The sequence below is a fragment of the Eptesicus fuscus genome, chromosome 4 (assembly GCF_027574615.1).
Source record: "Eptesicus fuscus isolate TK198812 chromosome 4, DD_ASM_mEF_20220401, whole genome shotgun sequence".
Lineage (NCBI taxonomy): Eukaryota > Metazoa > Chordata > Mammalia > Chiroptera > Vespertilionidae > Eptesicus > Eptesicus fuscus.
Window position 1 is genome coordinate 47,495,563 of NC_072476.1, and position 10,795 is coordinate 47,506,357.

The 10,795-nt window shown below is 36.2% G+C and overlaps 1 pseudogene; it reads right to left on the reverse strand.

Moving 5' to 3' along the window:
- Positions 1 to 6,730: 6,730 nt before the first annotated feature.
- On the reverse strand, positions 6,731 to 7,022 carry LOC103288723 (barrier-to-autointegration factor-like; annotated as a pseudogene).
- Between the last annotated feature and the right edge of the window lie 3,773 nt (positions 7,023 to 10,795).

Below are 10,795 nucleotides of genomic sequence, written 5' to 3' on the forward strand. Positions count from 1 at the left end.
TTTTAGCAAAGGAACAATCTTAACCTAGCTACCTTGTTTTATAGATGAGAAAACCAAAGGCTATGTTGATTAGTTTAATCGTCAATTCTTTTATTTCAGAGATCTGATAATAAAGGTAAATATACTAGGCATTCAATGTAGCAGAGTACTTGAAGTATTTTGGGATCTCCATATATTTTTATTGAGTTTAATGAAATCAAATGGACATTTTCCATGTTCCTTGAAATCATAAAGTTTGTATTAAAAATGTGAAGTTGTGTTTTGCTTGAACATAATTTAACATATTTACTAAACATACAATGAGATAGTTTTTTATTGTTCTTTAGTTTCTTTTGAGCTGAGTTTGGAAATAAGAGCTTTTAAAGACAAAGAGGGGCACACAATGCAACATCATAGAACTGTACGCTTGAAACCCATATAACTTATTAACTCACGTTACTCCAATAAGTTTAATTAAAAAATAAAATGAAAAAAAATCTGTGGTGAAAAAATATTGAAACTATCCTGTTGTGCTAAGAAAGCGATAAAATTTAATGTAATTGTGAAAAAAATGGGAGAAAGACAAAAACAAGACAAAAATAAATATAAAAACCAGCAAATTCTTATTTTGGGGGTTAATTTCTTTATCTAGAGAAGCTTTTCAATTAAAGTTGTTCAAAACATGGCCTACTTCGTTTGTTTTAACAGAATAAGCTAATCAAAAGAATGGGGTAAGAATTTTCTCTTTGTTGGTATTGAAAGAAAAATGTGTTTTTAAAATGTAAAGGCTAACCTGCTATCTATCCATCTTCCTTCCTCCCTCCCTCCCTCTCTTCCTTCCTTCCTTCCTTCCTTCCTTCCTTCCTTCCTTCCTTCCTTCCTTCCTTCCTTCCTTCCTTTTTGGAGATCTATCTCTTGCTGGTTAAATTTATACAATAAATTAATTTATCCTTATTAGCAACAGATTATCTGAGTCAGGATTTTAGGCTGGATATATAAATAATTTTCATGATTTATTTGTTCTTCCATTCTTCAATGATTCTTAATTCCCAGTTAGATCATTCTCATATTCTATTACTTGTCTTTTTATTAAGCCAAGAAGGATAATTTGTGCTGATGACATATTTATTAATTGGCACTGAAAGAATCCATGTGCTCCAAGGACCAAAATCTTCAAGGAAAATTATGAAAACTGTGAAATAATTCAAAGAGCATCATAGATTAAGGAAAAAAAGAATATGCAGTACAGAAGAATAAGAGATGAGAGATAAAAAGAAGGAAAAACACGGGAGGTGAAATTGTGAGGTCATTTCAGAGCAGATTCTAACTGTTGGAAAATATCTGAATACCACTGATATACTTCCTATTCTCTTCCACACTAAAGCAACACACACACACACACACACACACACACACACACACACACACACACCCACACACACACACCCTCTGGAATGACCTCCTTTCAACTTCAAATCCACATTTAGGTATAGTTTTGGTATGTATTTCTGTAGGAGAATCTTCATTGGGGAAGAAGGAAGGGATCTTTGTCTATGTTACTGGGATTTAGGGACACTATTTAGAATCATATTTTGACACAGTCACTTTTGCTGTCATTAACTAGGTCATCTCATCTCAGAGACTTATGGCGATTTCAGTATTTGCATTTTGTATTTCCATGGACTTGTGGTTGTTTATTATATTCAAAACCATCTAACAAATAATGAGACTGAAGCTTGAAAAATCTAATGTCTATGTAGTGATGTTGACTAGATCTTAGAGTGAGTCCATTGAATTATGCCATAGAAACGAAATTTGTAAAAAGACACACTTAAACTTTGAGATCACAAGTCTGTACCAGTAAGTTAAAGGACTAAGGTAAGGAATACAGCCCATTCAATGACTTATGTGACTGCAAGTCCTAAGTTAGGGCAGGCTTAAGGTTGGTTTGATTCACCAACTCAAAAAAGGCATCAAGTGTCCATTTTCCTATTCTGTCGTTTTGTTTTCATCTTTATCTCAAGGTTGAGAACTGAAAAGGCTGTTAGACACCACACAATGTTTCAATATGACTTCCAACTACTCCCAGGATTGCATGCTTCGTCTTCTAAATCCAGGGAGAAAGGAAGAGAACTGGCTTTTTCCTAGCTTTCTCAGAAATGCACCCATCAATTATTGCTATTATTATTATTACTATGTTTAAAATATTTGGGATTTTTCTAACACCATTTTTCTCTGTTAATAGTTGGCATTCCATTGTCAAAAAGTTTTTTTTCCTTCCCTTCTCTCCCTCCTTTTCTTCTTTTATTTCAACATGAAATCCTATTCTTATTTTATTCAATGGATTATAATCTGGTGATTACATTACTTATTTTAATGCTCAAACTGTTCTAATTATTTATTATATTTTTGAGCACTTCTTACTTACTTTCTGAAATAACAAGATGTTCTATGTTTATCTTGTATTTTTTCTACTCTAGTCTCTGAATCAACCATTTCTCCCAAGAACCCCGTTCCTTTGAGTGAAAAATAGTATTTAGAAATCAATTTACGGGTGCCAGATATGCTCATTGCTACTGATGTGTCATTGACTCTAGGCCCTCTTAGAGACTAAGCTAGGAAATACTTATACATATATACATCTTGAAATATGATTACATCCTAATGAAAGGTTTCAGGGTAGATTTCTATATAATTGCAGTTGAAAATGAAAGACAATTTGTGATTTTATGATTCTAGTTGGTAAAATGTGTGTAAAGAGGTCATTGAAGCCCAGCCAGTGTGGCTCAGTGGTTGAGCGTTGACCTATGAATCAGGAGGTCATGGTTCGATTCCTGGTCAGGGCACATGTCCAAGTTGTGGGCTTGATTCCCAAGTGTGGGGCATGAAGGAGGCAGCAATCAGTGATTCTCTCTCATCATTGATGTTTCTATCTCTCTCTCCCTCTCCCTTCCTCTCTGAAGTTAATAAAAACATATCCTTTAATCAAGGATAGGGTTTGAATGCCTTGTATGATTTCTTTAATAACTCAAAAAGTAACCTGTTTGTGCCCTGGCTGGTTTGGCTCGGTGATTGGAGCATTGGCCCATGGACCAAAAGGTCTGGGTTCAATTCCTGGTCAAGGGCATGAACCTGGGTTGCAGGCCCCATCCTGGCCCAGGTCAGGATGTGTGCAGAAGGCAGCCAATCAATGTGTTTCTCACATTGATAGTTCTCTCTTTGCCTCCCTCCCTCCCTCCCTCCTTCCCTCCCTCTTCCTTCTCTGTCTCTCTAAAAATCAATAGAAAAAAATATCCTCAGGTAAGGATTAAAAAAGAAAAAAAAAAAAAGAAATAACCTGTTTGCAACCTAAACCGGTTACTAATGAACTAAAGAGTGGACCTGAGCCTTCAATGTGAATAAGAACAAAGCCTTGCATATATCTGTATATCTATTTTGTCATGTGCCTGTGAGATAGAAAGATTTGGAGGTATTATGCCCATTCTACAGATTGGAAATCAGAGGAGACCCTTAGGGTCTTAGCTACAGTCTTACTAGGACATGTCTTTTGGTTACTATTTAATTTGTGTTCTACATTCTCTACTGCTTTGTGATCAATGCAGTTTCTGAGGACAACTGCACCATTTTAAGCAATGAATAATTTTTACACTCTTTCTTTTGGTGACTGCGATTATCCTGCCAAGGAGTTTACCTTACGAGGTTTTCAGAGGCTAATTAGTATTCAAAGTTGTAAAAAAAAATATCCAATCATAAAACTTAGGGGATTTGTGTCCTCCTCATATGTACCTAGTATAATTCTTATCAAGCCTAGGGTTATCGGCATGGAGTTAGAAATGTTCTTTATTTTCTTTCCAGGGACAGTCCATGGTTATCCATCAGTCTAACCTATAATTGTGTGTTGCAATTTTTCCCTCTAAGAAGTGGTTGGTATCAAGTCAAGAGAAATGCTCTGTGACGTTGGAATTTGTGAGATTGGGCTAGTGGTTCTGTGGAAACCAGAGATGGCATATACTGTATATGTACTAATTCATCACAGATACATAGGTTTCCTTTTTGAGGGAACTTAAAATATGTTAAATCCACATGTAATCTTCTTTCAGTGAAGGAGCAATTCAAGGTAAAGTTGTGGGAGAATTTCTTCACTGTGGGGGTGGGGTTGGGGGCAGAGGAGGTGGGTTTGGGCAGCCCACCTGCGGTGAAGTTGCCTTATTGTATAAAAAGAAAAAATATTTTTCAAAGCTTTGTGTTTACATCTTAAAGTTTATACTCAAGTGAAAAAATTTTAAGTAAAAACAGGAAGTAATAGATTTGAGAAAATGGAAGAGAGATCCAGGAAGTATAAGAGAGAGTGGATATTTATAGTTTTTTTTTTTTTTAAACAAAAGTGAATCTATAAAACACTTGGAACACTTTAAACTACTTTGCTCCTAACATTATATTTCAATGAGATTGACCCAGGAGACTTCTTAAGTTCTGTATTCAAAAGAAGGAGAAAAACATACTTGAATCATAGTTGCATTGTGGGTTAACTGCATTCATTTAGGGTGACTCTTGGTTTAGTAAGTGTACATTATATCTTTACCAGGTACTATTCGCAAGATACTTTTAGAAGTGGAGGCCTGACTTTTTAAAAAATATATATATTTTAATTGATTTCAGAGAAGAAGGAAGAGGGAGAGAGAGATAGAAACATCCATGATGAGAAAGAATCATGGATGGGCTGCCTCCTGCAAGTCCCCCACTGGGGATAGAGGCCACAACCTGGGCATGTGCCCTTGACCGGAATCCAATCTGGGACCTTTCAGATTGCAGGCCGATGCTCTATCCACTGAGCCAAACGGGCTAAAGCCTGACCTTGTTATATTTTATTCCTTTTTCATTTTGTTCCACGGTGAGTGAGAAAAAGTGATTGGATTTTATGTGTAACTGAGAGCAATTTATTATACTTTATTCTCTTCATTGTATACACAAGGCATATTTCTACTGTGACCACTACATCAAATGTCTTGATGGTTTTATAGAAGACCTTTCTTAAATTGATAACATTGATTAATGGTTTTCTGGAAGAGTTCTGTCTGGTCATCTAAACTTGGGCTGAAAAAGGAAGGCATAAATATAGGAAATTTTTCTACCAATTATTGTTACTATAAAAACTCAGTATTTATTCTACAAGCTCTTATCCTGGTAGACTGCCAAGAAATTCAGTCTCATTCATTACTAAGGCTCTTTCCCCAACACCCTGATCACCTAAAGGTTTTAAGAGTCCTCCACAGTCGGAACAGTACATTCATCAGTCTTTAGTTTTGACTGCTTATTTCCTAAGCCACATAGCAGCATTGTCGCTTCTGTTCCAAGACTGCACACAAGGTCTTTCCCTAAGGTGTCCTTTGATGTGATTCTTAGTATCCTATGCCCATCACTCTTCTACAGGTCACCTTTAAGACACATCAGAGGGCTTGTCATCTTTTGGGGAGAGAGTGTGTGGGTACATTTGTGTGGACATTAGCTATGGATCCTCAGCTTTTCAAGAAAAGCAGTCTTACTTCTTCCTCTCCAATCTCAAAACCCCTACCTGCCTGGTCTCTTTTTCTGAAATGACCCAGTAATCCCTTTAATGAGTTTAAGTTTTTGAAGATAGAAGTTAGGAGGGGTTGTTATCTTCTGGGTTCCCAATAGTTTGCTTTATATTTGGGTACAAAAACACTTGAGGCAACACAAGGGGACACATAAGCTTAGAGGTTTCTAAGCCTTTTATTATTACTAGTTTTTACAGTCTTTTGTTATTACTAGTTTTTATTAAAAAATAGTAATTATTACAGCCTTTTATTATTACTAGTTTTTATTAAAAAATAGTAATTATTACAGCCTTTTATTATTACTACTTTTTATTAAAAACTTTATTTTTAAGAGTAGTTTTAGGTTTACAACAAAATTGAGAGAAACATGCAGAGATTTCCCATGTACCCCCTGCCCACATATGCATAGCTTCCTCATTAGCAATACCACTCACCAGAGTGGTGTATTTTTTACTAAGGATGAACCTACATTGACACATCATAATCACCCAAATTCATAGTTTACCTTAGGGTTCATTATTGGTGTAGTACATTACATGGGTTTGGACAAATATATAGTGGCATATATCCATTGTTATAATATCATACAGGGTATATTTACTGCCCTAAAAGTCCTCTGTTTTCTGCCTATTCTCTACACCACCCTTCCTCCGTAATCACTGATATTTTTATTGTCTCCATAGTTTTGCCTTTTCCAGAATGTCATGTAGTTTATATCATACAGTATGTAGTCTTTTTTTTTTTTTTTGGGGGGGGGGGGGAGGCCACTGACTTTATTGATTTAAAAAACTTTATATGGACAGTGACTGTTTTGCCAAAAGGGAAACCAAATGTCATTAAACAGACCAGGGGTGAGGGTAGGGACCAGAAATCCACTCAGAAAAGCTGATTATTGACCTGAAACTGGCAGGGGAAAGAGAAGGAAGATGCATGCAAGAGTGAGAATTCCAAAAAAAGTTGAAATGGTGAGGGGAGAGAACTCCCCCAAAGACCCGGAGGACATCGGTGGTGAGCAGACAGCAATCATTTCCTTTGTAGAGGACAAGGGAGTAGCCCCTACTCAGCTGCAAACTCTGGAGACTCAAGGCTGATTATTGACCTGAAACTGGCAGGAGAAAGAGAAGGAAGATGCATGCAAGAGTGAGAATTAGGGATTGGGGGCTCCCCAGAGAGCATCACAAGAAGGCGTCACATCACTCTCGAAGGCACCCAAAGCAGTCCCGGGACTGCTTGGCATTGGCGCCACATGTGTCCTTCAGCCATTCCGGAAGAGGTCTTCATCTTTCTTTAGCACCAGAAACTGGCCAAGGACCATGTAAGCCTTGTCAAAGCCCCTTTCCTCCAGCTTCTTGCCCAGGACTTTACTGATCCCGGCCAGGCTCCCCACTGGCTTTTCCCCCATGGGCTCTGCCACGAAGTCTTGGTGCTTTTGGGAGGTTGTCATCTTGATCAGGTTTAATCAGCAGTTCCAGCTCCCGTAACGGCTCCTCCAGTATGTAGTCTTCTCAGATTGTTTTCTTTCACTCAATAATATACATTTAAGTTTTCTCCATGTCCTTTTTTATGGCTCAGTAGCTTTTGCCCTCTTTTCTCTCTCTCTGTATCTCTTTCTCTCTCAGCACTAAGTAATATTCCATTGTCTAAATATACCACAAAGACATCTTGGTTCCTTCCAAGTTTTGGCAATTCTGAATAAAGCTCCTACAAACATCTGCACGCAGTCCTGTGTGTGGACATAGTTTTCAACTCCTTTGGATAAACACTGAGGAGTATGGTTGCTGGATCATATGGTAAAAGTATGTTTAGTTTTATAAGAAATAGTCAGGCTGTCTTCCCAAGTGGTGTTTTACATTCTCACTAGAAACATGTGAGCGTTCCTGTTGCACCACATCCTCACTAGCATTTGGTGTTATCAATGTTCTGGATTTTGGCCATCCTATTAGATGTGTAGTTGTGTCTCATTATTTTAATTTGCATTTCCCTGTAGATCTGTAATATGGGGCATCTTTTTGTATGTATATCTTCTTTGGTATAAAGTGTCTGTTGAGTTTTTTGGCCCATTTTTAAATCAAGTTGTTTATTTTCTTACTTTCACATTATTTTTCATTCTTCTTAAAAAATAAAAACAAAAGACATATTAATGTTTAGTGTTTAATTGTTAGTATGTCTCTTCTCAAAATATATTAGCAATCAAAGGTGACTTTGTTCTAGTCAACATGTTCTAAACAGAGGACAGTTCCTAATAATGCAACTTCTTTCCCAAAGAAAGTTAGAGAAGTTGAGCCCAGCTGGTGTTGCTCAGTGATTGAGCATCAACCTATGAACCAGGAGGTCAGAGTTCAATTCCCAGTCAGGGTACCTGCCAGGGTTGAGGGCTCGATGCCCACTTGGGGGGGATTACAGGAGGCAGCTGATCAATGATTCTCTCTAATCATTGATGTTTCTATTTTTCCCTCTCCCTTCCTCTCTGAAATAAATAAAATATATTTTTTAAAAAGTTAGAGAAGTTGAGCCAATAATTGAATCCAAGGTGGAAATAAATGGAGGAGAGGAAACCTCTTTGTGATGTGCAGCCTTGCAGAAGCAGGACCAGGCAGAAGCAGCTCTGTCATGCTAATCCTAGCTATGTCATTTCCATACTACGTGTCTTCTGGCATCTGCTCTTGCATACTTCTAATCCATTCTCCATACAGTGGACGGTCCTTTTAAAAACATAAATTGGGCATGTCATTTCCCCATTAAAAACCCTTAAATGTTTTCTTTTTGCACTTTTATAAAAATGTTCAAATCAGCAAGGAAGTGGCTGACATATTCAGTGAAGAAATGTGTGTATTGGCCATGACTGGGTAGCTCAGTTGGTTAGAGCATTGTCCCAATACACCAATGTTTTGGGTTAGATCCCAGGTCAAGACACATACAAGAATCTTTTTAAAAAAAGAGAAAAAAGAAATATGTGTATTAGGAAAGAGCCAATATAGAATCAATATAGAAATATAATATAGAAATATAATAAAAATGAGTATATGAAGTAAAAAGTGAGTAAAATAATAGAAACTTCATTTCTGGCATCAATACTATATACAGCACACTGCCCCCCTTTTTTTTTGAAGGACTAAAACATTTAGATTCTGTTCAGATCTAAAATTCTAAGGAGTTATGCTTTGTCTTTTTTGATGCCGAAAAAGGAAAAATATGTCAACATTTCAGACTAAAAGATATTTTAAGTTTGCATAGTGCTCTCTAGCTTAAAAAGTGTACATAAATTATCCCATACGATGTTCTTAACTTCTCCCTGCCTTATCTTTTTCCAGATTTAAGCAGACCAAGAAAAATTGAGTTTCCTTTCACTATTCCATTTTGCCTGTTCTAAAGAATGCCATGTAATATGTTTGGGATAGGATAATACAATCTCTAAAAAGAAAAGTTTCCACTTTTAATTTAATTTGGAAAATACAAATAACTTAGAGGTACTTATACTTGCTAATCAAGGTAAACATTGAAGAATTTTGCCATCTACTATCTAGTTAGAATACTTCCATGAATAGATTCATGAACATAGGTAAAAATTCTCAGTTGTATTTATTTTAATTTCTAGAATATGCAAATAATATAATTTGAAATATACCAATGGACTGAATAATGATTCTGAAAATTCTTCTTGACATTTCTTTTCAAAATTTGTACTTTGTAAAATGGCATGTCTGGAAGTCCACATAAAGGAAAGTGGAAATCTAGAGGGAATGCAATTGAGAAAGCTCAGTAATAAATTCAATCATGCACATGTAATATTCTGCTATGTTTTTAATAACCTCTAAGCCATAATTTTCTAATGGAATGAAATAACTCTGTCAGAGGCAAAATCAATACTTTCAAAGTACACACAATGTTCTGTGAAATTAGAAATTGACCTCTTTTGCCCTAACCAGTTTGGCTCGGTGGATAGAGTGTTGGCCTGCGGACTGAGAGGTCCCAGGTTCGATTCTGGTCAAGGGCATGTACCTTGGTTGCGGGCATATCCCCAGTAGGAGGTGTGCAGGAGGCAGCTGATCGATGTTCTCTCTCATCGATGTTTCCAACTCTCTATCCCTCTCCCTTCCTCTCTGTAAAAAAATCAATAAAATATATTAAAAAAATAAATTGACCTCTTTTTCTTTCTTTTTTCTTTTAAGAATAAATACAAGTGGGTTTAGATATTTGGATTATATATAATATTTGAAATACAAATCTCTTAATTATATTTGCTGAAAATGAATTTTAAATGTTATAATTGTGTTGTTATGTCTTCTTCCTTATTGATAATAGATTAAAAATATAAATAAAAACTTGATTCTTCAAAATATTTTTACTGATCAGATAAGACAATTATTGTTTTAACATTTGCTAGCATGTGTTGCTCAAATTACAACTTGAACAGAAATGATATGTATTAAAACTAAACACTTTAGTTACCAGTTAAGAGGTAACACTTATCTCCCACAATGCTTTTGCCTAAAATTCATACTATTATGAACTTATAGTGACTATGCATGAGATATAGTGACTATGTATGATACAATTCCCCCCCCCCCCCGCCGACATGTAACAAATTGTTGACCATAAATCAAGCTGTTATACTAGCTATGAAAACATTTTAGCTTTTAGGATACCATATTTTAGATTGGTTCTTGTTGAGATTGTTGAGTTAATTCACCCAAGTAAAATTTATTAATTTCTTCCTCTGTTCAACCCATTTGATTAGTTGTTGTTCTAGCTGGCATTGTTTGAGAGGAAAGGTGGATGTTCCACATAATAGTACAGGAGTTTCTAACTAGTTCCTTGGTATCTATCTGTAGATTGAATGTTGCATTGACGCATATTTAAGATATTTGCTATGCTGCAATTTCCATCACTACATTCTCTTCCATATTTGCTGCCATTAAGGCAGTATGGTACATGATGAAGGGTATGGGCTCTCAGGTCTGCATAGGTGCAAATCCTAGCTCCACCAGTTATTAGTAATGTGACATTAGTAATGTGACATTACCTGGGACACAATTTTTTCATTGTTAAATGTAGATGAAAAAGTTCCCATGGGTGGCTTGAGAAGATAAGATGAGATGCTGCATAAAAAGGACTTAGAGCTATTCCCAGTGGGTAATAGGAACAGCTCTCAGGAGTTTTTTGCATACATTTTTTTCCCTTTCTCTACTCTGAGGCAATGTTAGCTTTGGGAAAAAGAAAGGAAGTACTTTCTTCCCCAG